We start from the raw sequence: 10,255 nt of genomic DNA, 5'->3' as shown, positions 1-10,255 counted from the left end.
GTGGGGCTCGAACCCACCAACTACAAGATTGTGACCTGAGCCGAAGTCGTACTTTTAACAGACTGAGCCACCCAGGTGCCCCAACTAATCATATGAGCTTTAATGAAAGTCTCACAAACTTTTGGAATTAACACTTTTTTATCATCCTCAGTCATTAGACATGGTTGAGAGAACTAATTGGTGTTACCAAGCTATTGGAGCTGCTAACTCAGAAAATGAATGTGGAAACCCCTGGCACTGTTACACCTGGTCCATCCTGGGGAGTCCCAAAGTGGCTGGACAAATCATAAGCACAGCTCCGGGCTGGGTTTGTCAACACTGTTGCCAAACAAAACTCAGATAAACTAACTCATTGCAAGAGAAGCCAATAACTCAAAAGACTGGAGTTTGGAAAAGAGAAAGGGAGAAATTTATTTTGGGTGCCGGCAGCTGGGGGAGGTAGCAAGTTCAAGCATTAACAACCAACCTCTCTCTTGACAAGACGGGCACCTAAAGTTTTATAGGAAGAGGTTCAGGGGATACATGCAAGAGAGAAAGTAGGGAGCACATGATCATGGGTAGAGCTCAGTATGTATTCAGCCTGTGATCATGGGCAGGGATGTGGTCTTCTAGGCATTCCATTGTTATCAGGGCTTTTCTGGTCTGGTGATTGGAATGTTCCAGTCATTGCAAAGCCTCAAGAGTGCTAGATAAGGAATAACTATTGGGGTCTATAGTTGAGTAAGAGGGCTCGCTGACAGTGGGATCCTCAAACTTAAAATTTCTAAACTTGCCAAAACTACCGGACACTCCTGGCCCAAGGTATTGCCTTTGGTCTTGCTGACTGTTCGAAGTTCCCCATTCTGGAAACATAAACTCACTCCACATGACAGTCACTAGCAGACCAATGTCTACTGACTGGCATAACAACTTTCTGCTGATCCCTTGTTTCATGCTAGTATGACCAGCTATTGGAAGTCTCTAATGTCTTATGCTCAAGCCTATCATCAACAGGTTAGAAGAAACCTTCCTAGATCCCAATTCAAAGCATCCTGTTGGTCATAAAAAAGGACTGTAACTACCTTCATTTTGACCTCAAACTTTCTAATTGATTAAGTTCTTTCTAGCTTATTTGTTAACTTGGGCAAAAGACCCTGCAGGCAAAGCATCCCATGAAAGGAACTGAAAATACCCCCTCAAGCAATAAAGACTGCTCTGAGCCAGCAGGACCCTGCCAGTGATCAACTTGACCTTCACTGCCCACCTGCACACATCACCAACCTTGTCCTACATTTTCTTTATATAAGCCTGGAAGTATTTTCAGCACTTTGGAGACAGTCTTTGAGACATTAGCCCTCTGTCTTCTCGGTGTTGGTCTCCCTGAAATAAATTCCTTTCTTGTTTTTACTGTGTCTCATCTCTCTGCCTTCAGATTTTGTTAGCAGAGAGCGGCCGGACCTGGTCTGTTTGGGACCCCTGTAGCCAGGTGCTCTGGCAGCCCTGCAATCCTGCTACAAGTCACAGTCTTAAGCTTGGTGACTGTATATTCTGGAAACATATCAGAGGAAGATGGCTCTCGGGCCGTGAGAAGGTACCTTACCAAGTGCTCCTGACTACTGACCTTGCTGGAGACCTCCACATCAACCTGACGAAAAAGGAAGTAGCTGACATTGAGGATGAGAAAGGAAGTAGCTGACATCGAGGTAGGCTATTTCCATCCAAGACTCTGGATCAAGATTTCATACTTTAAGTGAACATGAAACCTTTCTTCTTTCCCTTCCCTTCCCTTCCTTTCCCTTCCCTTCCCTCCCCTCCCCCTTACCCTCCCTCCCCTCTCCCTTCCCCCTCCCCTCCCCTTTCCTCTCCTCTCCTCTCCTCTCCTCTCCTCTCCTCTCCTCTCCTCTCCTTTGCTCTGACATTCTCTTAGGAAAATAACACCCTCATCTGTATTTTCCACACCATCGCTAAGGGGGGCAGGTAACCTGGAATTTGGAATAACCTTTTATTTCTGGATAGAAGAAAATCTAGCTGCCCCTAATTTTTCACAAGCAAAATAAGAGATCTCATCAGTCGACTCTCCTGAATTTACAATGTTGAGTTAGAAAGGACCCAGCAGGAGGCTTTCAGGATTCAGGATTCACTCCTTTTGGCAGGTCCCCATTTCCCTGGTTAGGCATAAATGAAAATGAGGCTTTCATCAGGAACTTCTTAATTCTTAAAATCATTGCAGAATCTGCTACTAAATCTATAGCTGCCCAACAAAGATTCTTAGGCTCTCTGGCCAGTGTTTGTTTTTGTTTTTGTTTTTTTTTTTGACAGGAGAATAGCTCTTGATTATCTTTTAGCTGAGAAAGGAGGTGTCTGTGCTGTGGCTAACACCACCTGCTGTATCTGGGTTAACACTTCTGGGGGAGCTGAAACTCAGTTGCTTGAGATCACTGAGCAAGCCACTTGGTTTAAAAGGCTGACTCCTGCAATGAGGTCTTTCTGTGATTGGTTTGGGTCTTGGGGACTATGACTCCAAATATTAGGAACTATCCTTCTTATAATCTTCCTTGTGCATTATATTCTCTCAAAAGTTTTAAATGCATGTTTGTAGCCACTAACTATCAAACAGATGATCTCCCTGAGACTGGGACACTGGAAAAGCAATGAGAATGACTGGTTTAGGATTATAAGCCTGGAGTTGTGATCTAAGAGTATCACAGGGTTAAGCAAAAAACATCATGACCTATGGATACCACACAAAGGGAACAAGAGAAACTTATGTAAGAGCTTCAGAGTAGCAGCTGACAGTGGCCCAAATACCTTCAATTTTGATCACAGCTCTCAGGCTGAGAGTCTGATCAAAAGGGGGGAATTGTTAAAAAGAAAGCCACAAACCCTAAATGGCATCACTTAAGCCAAGTCACCAAGTCTAGACTTAATACATAACCTAATTGCAGTTTCAGATTCCTCCAGAAATGTAGTCTTAACAGGTCTGTCAGGAATTTTCTGGCCAGCATCAGTGAGGTAATCAGCCACATGAACCTCCCTATCCTCCAAAGGAAAAGGAGATAATTTGCACCTAAGGCTCCATGCCTTCCCCAAAGGTAAGGTGATCTTGCCTGAAACACTCCTTTTCTTTTTCTTCATCTTTTTTTGTAAGTTTATTTATTTATTTTGAGAGAGAGAGAGACAGGGAGAAGGGGAGAGGCAGAGAGAGAGAGAGAGAGAGAGAGATAGAGAGAGAGAGAGAGAGAGACAAGAGAGAGAGAGAAAGAATCCCAAGCAGGCTCCACGCTGCCAGCACAGAGCTGGACGTGGGGCTCAAACTCATGAACTGAGAGATCATGACCCAAGCTGACACCAAGAGTCGGATACTTAACAGACTGAGCCACCCAGGTGTCCGGAAACAATCCTTTTCTTTTGGTAATAACTTCTTGCCCTGCCTTCTTCCCATAAAAACCTTCCAATTTATAGAACTCCACAGAGCTCTCTGGTACTTGTTGGATGGGATGCCATGGATTCATGAATCACTTAATAAAGCCAATTAGACCCTCAAATTCATGCAGTTGAATTTTGTTTAACAAGTTCAATTATTTAAAGTGGAAACCACTAGTTTAACTATTAATCATGGATTCCAGGAGATGAGGGTAACTTTTATGTCCTTCTGTAGCACTTGAGTTTTTTTTTTTTTTTTTTTTTTACCATGTACGCTGCTTATTTACATAATAATAGTAAACAATTTTTAATGTTCATTTATTTTTGAAAGAGAGAGAGAGGCAAAGAGAGAGGGAGACAGAGAATCCCAAGCAGGCTCCATACTGTCAGCACAGAGCCCAAGGAGGGGCTCGATCTCGGGAATTGTGAGATCATGACCTGAGCTGAAATCAAGAGTTGGACACTCAACTGAGCCACTGAAGTAACCTTATTTTTTTAATTTTTTTTTTAACATTTATTTATTATTGAAAGACAGAGAGAGTCAGAGTGTGAGCAGGGGAAGGGCAGAGGGAGAGGGAGACACAGAATCTGAAGCAGGCTCCAGGCTCTAAGCTGTCAGCACAGAGCCCGACATGGGGCTCGAACTCACAAACCGCAAGATCATGACCTGAGCCAAAGCTGGATGCTTAACTGACTGAGCCACCCAGGCATCCCTGAAGTACCCTTATTTATTTTTAAAAAATTTCTTTAAGAGCACATGTGAGCAGGGGAGCGGAGCAGAGGGAGAGGGAGGGAGGGAGGGAGAGAGAGAGAGAGAGAAGAATTAAGAAAGCTCTATGCTCAGGGAAGAGCCTAATGCTGGGCTCGATCCTCTGATTCTGGGATCACGAACTGAGCTGAAATCAAGAGTGGGGTGCTCAACCGACTGAGCCACCCAGGCAGCCCTAGAAAACAAATTCCAAACTTAAAAAAAAAAAAAAGGCACCAAGCTCCCATACTGAGGCTCTAGGTGAGGGCAAGCCCTCTTTGTTACCCTAGTGGTAATGAAAACTCTCCCTGCAGAATGACTTCTACAGAGAGGGGATGGGACTGAGACAAGGCCCTGACCTAGGAGGAGGTAAGTCTTCCCCATCCCATCAGAAAGCCTCTTTGTCCCCTTCCTGCTATTGGAGAGATAGTCCCTGCTTCTCCTTCCCGCTGATCTGTCATTTGTCTGGGCCCAGTGTCACACCAGCCTTTTCACTCAGGTAGGAGGAAGCCAGAGAAAGTTTGGGAGGCTTGGACAGTGGCAGTTTTCCCATAACCTCCCCCCAGCTTGTTAAGGCACCCTTGGGACCCTGAGGGTTAAAGGGCAGTGGTGGGCACAACTCAGACCCAGACAGCCTCCTTCCCCTGCCATGTTGCTTCCTTCCTTCACCCCCTTACTTGTTCAACAGTCACTGTTAACCAGGATGCAATGGGAAGTTTCTCAAACAAGAGGGCTGAGAACGATCAGCAGAAGGGAGGGAAGGAAAGTACAAAGCAGGGAAGAAATGTGTTTTGTTTTGCAGAACCAACAGTTCCAGCCAAGGAGACACCCAACTATTGTTTCACCTGATAGCCCCTTGCTAGGTCCCTCTCACCTGATAGGCCCTACAGGAACCAGTTTGAGCTGGATTGGAGCCAAGGATATGCACAAAAGCCCCCCTGAGTGGACCTCAAGTTACATTTAGCTCATTATAATACTAAGATTTCTTTCTGTGGGCAGTTTTCTGCCTTTTTGAACACACAACGTGTGTTCTAGCATGTTGACGTGCTAGGCGTGTGCCATTGAACTAAAGTGCTTATGCAAGCTCCCTGCTCCTACCCACCCCCACAATACACGGAATAAAAGCTTCCTGTACTAAGCCCATGGGGGAGACAGTCAGTGCTTTGAGAGCTACCTCCCTGTCTCCTTGCTTGTAACAAGTGATTAAAGTTGTTTGCTTGGGTTGTGTTCAATTTGATGCACCCCAAGCAGCAAACCCCTTGAGTTTGGTGACATCACCAGCACCCATAGCTCAGAAATGGGCATCCAGGGACACAGATGAATTAGACATAATCTGTGCTCACAAGCAGCTGGCCATCATTGGGAGAGAACTCACATTAAAAAATATTAAGAAAAGGAAGACGTGTGTGGGCTGTTGATGGAGGTGGCAGTGAGGCCTGGGTGGTAGGTGATGAGGAAGTGTTTCTAAAGGTGATGTTTGGGCTGGGTATGGGATGAGGGACATTCCAGGCGGAAAGAAGCCAAGTTGAAGGATAGGGCTCTGGGGTCAACATTCCCTTTAGACTTCTGGGTCTGCACTTGGAGGGTAAGAGGAATGGGTTCTGGGGGATGGGGATGGCAAGGTTACTGTCACTATTTCTAGAGCCCTGCGACAGAATCAGAATGCAGTGATCTGTGTTGTCTTCCTCCCAATGGGAGATGGCTCAGATGTGGGGGCTGGCACCAACACTGAGGTCGGGCCTTGACCTAGGAGGAGGGGATATTGCTGCTGTGGCTGCTTTCTGCTGCCTCTTGCATTTTCAACTAGATCAGTAAATCTTGAGTATGGATGAGGGAAGGGAGGGGTTTATTAGAATTTCCAGATGAAGCAAATGTATTAGAAAAAAGCAGATTCCAGGGGCACCTGGGTGGCTCAGTCAGTTAAGCATCCGACTTCAGCTCAAGCCATGATCTCACAGTTTGTGAGTTTGAGCCCCACGTAGGGCTCTGTGCTGACAGCTCAGAGCCTGGAGCCTGCTTTAGATTCTGTGTCTCTCTGTCTCTCTGCCCCTTCCCTGCTCATGCTCTGTCTCTCTCTCTCACAAATAAATAAAACATTAAATAAAATAAAAAAGCAGATTGAAAATAGTGATTTTATATTGCAGGAAGCACCATTGTTTTAGTAATAAAAATTAGAGTAGATCTAAGCTTTTCAAAAGGGCAGAGGATTACACAGAAGATACAATGGTAATTAGCAAAGGGCATTAGGACTTAGGGGAACATCGGGATGAAGTAGATGTGGAAGGAATAAGAAATGCTGCTCCAGCAGCACCCAGGTGGATCTCGTGTATCAGCCTGACCAGGCAGCTCTTACTGAGGCCACCAGATGGAAGCAGGGATAGAGACGATTCAAAATGGTCCCTGAACATCACTGTCCCTTTCTCTTAGCTACCAAGAGCTTAGTTTATTGCTGGCAAGCCATAGCTCCTGGGCCTGCTTTCTTTGCCTGTAAAATGGAAGATTGTGCAAGGTGACCCTTTAGAACTGTTCTAGATACATTAACTCAGTCTTTCCCAATTGTGTTTCCATCATCAGGATTTTTGACATTTCTTTGTTCCACTGTATTAATGATGTTATCTTTTTCTTTAAATTGATTTACTTTAACTTACTTATCCCCGTCTGAAGTAGTAATAGCTTTGAATTCATGGGTTTGATGTGCAGGTTGAAGTGAAATTATAAAAAAAAATTCAGCTAGATACCACCTAACATTTTATCTGATGCCTCCCTTTGGGAAACACTGCATCAAGTCACTGTTATCAAGGCAGCCTGCTGAGAGGACTGGAAACCAATGGAAAGTGTCTGCCCAGGTTTGAGTGTCACTTTCTAGGACTAGAAACAGAACTTTGGTCTTAGTGTAAGTCATTCAACTGTTTGAGGGTCTGCCACTGGTCAGGGACTGCTCTGGCCCTGGGGATTAAAATAGTGAACAAGACATGCATGATGCCTGCCCTGAGATCTCCAATATTCTCATGAACAGATGGCCAAAAACAAAAAATCAAACAGATAAATGCAAGCAGTAAAAAGTACTGTAATGTCAGGCTTATGCTCCCTTGTCACTTCTGATTGGCTTCATGTATATTTTGCTTGTAAACTTGACTTACCATTATGTCCTACGTAAATTTATTTAGTCCCAAGTGCTCTGAGAGAAGTCTTACTAATGGTGTAGGACAAACTTTTAAATTTAGTTATCCCCAGAAACATCTAGAATATAGGAACTAGAGTATATTCCTGTGCTAGAACATAACAGCTTCCCTACCATTCACTAACAAATTCATCTATCTGTTCAGTACTTGAAGTGTATTATCTCCACGAATCTTCATGTTGCTTAGTGAAGATAGCAAACGCACTGAGAAGAAATGTCTGAGAGGCAATTTGCAGTTTCGCGTAGAGCTCTGATGGTGCATTTAAAAAGTGGAGTCAGGGGCTCCTGGGTGGCTGAGTCGGTTGAGTGTCCAACTTCGGCTCAGGTCATGATCTCGTGGTTCTTGAGTTCGAGCCCCACATCGGGCTCGCTGCTGCCAGCTTGTCAGTGCACAGCCTACTTTGGATCCTCTGTCTCCCTCTCGCTGCCCCTCGCCTGCTTGCACTTTCCTAAAAATAAATATTTTACTTTATATTTTTTAATGTTTTTGACAGAGAGAGAGAGAGAGAGAGACAGAGAGAGAGACAGAGACAGAGAGAGAGAGAGAGAGAGAGACAGAGAGAAAGTGTGCACACATGCATGAGAAGGGGAGGGGCAGAGAGAGAGGGAGACACAGAATCCAAAGCAGGCTCCAGGCTCTAAGCTGTCAGCACAGAGCCTGACATGGGGCTTGAACTCATGGACCATGAGATCATGACCTGAGCTGAAGTTGGATGCTTAACTGTCTGAGCCACCCAGGCACCCCTCTCCCCAAAATAAATATTATCCAAAAATAAAAGTGGAGGCAGTACTTACTTTACAGATATTCTCATACAAGTGTGGAAAGATGGATGGATGAAGATCAGTTAGACATCGTAAAAGCAAGAGATTGGCTATAACATAAATGACCATTGATTAATTTAGGGTACACCATTTAGTGGAATACTACATCATTGTTAAAAAGAATGAAGCTGCTTACGGATACCTTATTGAGAAAAAGCAAGATACAGGACAGTACATTTAGTATGCATTTTGAGGTGGAAAAAAGAATATACATATAAGATTATACATCCATTCACTGCATATTTACAATACACTGCCTATCCCTGGAAGGACCATGGAAGAAACTGGCAAGCTGGACTGTCTTTAGGGAGGGAACTGGCAGGTGGGGGCAGACGTGTGGAGAATTCTGGTTACTGTAGTGAGGTGTCTTGAGAGCACACACTGGGTTTAATCGTAGGTCTACCACTTATCAACTGTGTGATGTCTGAGCCAGTTTCCTCCAGGGTAAAATGGGAATGGTCATAATACTACCTAACTCATGGGGTTGTTATGGGGATAAATGAATTAAAAATAGGTGAATGTTTATTAGAAGAGTGCCTAGGCCTACAGTGAGTGGAAGGATGTGCTACTGATGCTCTTCTGTACCCTTTGGATTTCGTGTAGTGTGTAATAATTAGCTATTAATGCAATGCAACTAATTGTTACAGGCAAGAAATGATTTCGGGGTAAATAACCTGACTTTCCCCCCAAAGAATGTAAATACTGTGTGTGTGTGTGTGTGTGTGTGTGTGTGTGTGTGTGTGTGTGTGTGTTAGCAATCCCAATCACTTCTGCTTCTTCATGCTGAAGGGTGGAGTGTGTGTATTTGGCAGGGAGTGCACTGGGCTGGATCAAAGAGGTGTCTGCAACCTGGCACTGCAAACAACAGCCTTCAGTACTCCTGTCCCACCCAGAATCTTCTTTTGTCCTGGTCAGGAGTGACAAAGAAGGGAGTGAACACACCTCTGGGGCAGACATCTGATCTCATTCATTCATTCCACATATATTTATCGAAGACCCACTCTGTGTCACACCCAACAACAAAATGCACGGCAAACAGGGTTCCTGCTTTAAGATCTTATGTTTTAGATGGAAGAGACAGATGAGGAGATGTGACAAGATTACTGCAGAGTGCTCTGAACAAACTAATTGGGTCATTGTGTCAGAAAGTGACATGTGTGTGTGTGGGGGGGTAAGTTGCATAGGGTGGCCCAGGATCAGGGGGAGAGGTCTTTCTGAGGGGTGAGGCTTGAACTGGGAGCAGGATAGTGATAAAGAGAGAGCCATATGAAGACAGGATGATGACGTGGAGGAACAGTGGACTGGGCAGAAGGAACTAGAACTGTAAATACAGAATACAGAAAAGAAGTGTGAGAATACAGAGAAGAATGGTCAAAGAATGGTAAGAGAATGGTTAAGGTGGCTGGAGTCTGATTAGCAGGTGGACAGTTAACTGGACAAACCTTATTAGCCTTCGTGGATGCAGGAAGCACAAACATAGCCACTGTGTACATTGAAAAAGGTTTACAGTCAAAGGCAACCATTGGTTTTACGAAATGGTTGGAGCCAGTCTTTTCTCAGGCTAGTGTCCTAATCGTGCCACCTTTCTCCACACCCCCTTGCAGAGAAACCACAGGATTTCCTGGCTTCACTCTTCAAAACCGAATGTTCAAATTCCCTTCAAGTGGGGCCACGTGTGACCACAGTGCCATGAAACAGAAACCAGAGCTGAAACACAAAAGACATTTCGGAGCCGGCTGACAGCGTTTGCATCCCTGCTCTGGTCATTTGTTATCTGAGAGACCCAAAGCAGATCTTTCCACATTTCTGAAATCATGTTTCCTGAAGGTTTTGGAGAACACACATGCATAATTCTGAGGGAAATGTCTTAATCTATTCTTCAGTTCTTTGCCAGGCAAACGATGGGATGTATTGGTGGGGTGCCGGTGAACGGTTTAGAGAATTCAGTGCCATGGCTGACAGAAGGCCTCCTGCAAATGCTCCATCAGCTGGACCAGCAACACTGAGACATACTGCTCGGGTAGGAGGATTTGCTCCACATAGTCTTCCCCACATACAAGGAGGGCGCCAGGAGCTCGGCTTTAGGGAAGATGATGCCATGG

Source organism: Panthera onca, chromosome A1 (assembly GCF_046562875.1).
Source record: "Panthera onca isolate mPanOnc1 chromosome A1, mPanOnc1 haplotype 2, whole genome shotgun sequence".
Taxonomy (NCBI): domain Eukaryota; kingdom Metazoa; phylum Chordata; class Mammalia; order Carnivora; family Felidae; genus Panthera; species Panthera onca.
The sequence above is the reverse complement of the archived record's forward strand: the minus strand, read 5'-3'. Positions refer to the sequence as shown.